The following is a 243-nucleotide window of genomic DNA, read 5'->3' on the forward strand; positions in this document are numbered from 1 at the left end:
GCGATTTTCGAAAAATCCACTCCCGAGTGGTCCTTCTTGTCAATTCCTCTTGCAAGGCGGAAAAAACAAAAACGAGGGGTGCAACACGAGGACTTCCCAGGAGGTCACCCATCCTAGTACTACTCTCGCCCAAGCACGTTTAACTGCGGAATTCTAATGGGATCCGGTGCATTAGTGCTGGTATGATCGCACCCATCAAACTAATTATTTAAAATTCATATAATCCTAGTGCGACATACTAGC

The 243-nt window shown here is 45.7% G+C and overlaps 1 non-coding gene across 1 annotated transcript; it reads right to left on the reverse strand.

Moving 5' to 3' along the window:
- Positions 1-75: 75 nt before the first annotated feature.
- LOC118345343 lies at positions 76-194 on the reverse strand. Its single transcript, XR_004798894.1, has one exon. It is a non-coding gene; the product is annotated as a 5S ribosomal RNA (ribosomal RNA).
- Between the last annotated feature and the right edge of the window lie 49 nt (positions 195-243).

Source organism: Juglans regia, unplaced genomic scaffold (assembly GCF_001411555.2).
Source record: "Juglans regia cultivar Chandler unplaced genomic scaffold, Walnut 2.0 Scaffold_2339, whole genome shotgun sequence".
In the NCBI taxonomy this organism is placed as follows: domain Eukaryota; kingdom Viridiplantae; phylum Streptophyta; class Magnoliopsida; order Fagales; family Juglandaceae; genus Juglans; species Juglans regia.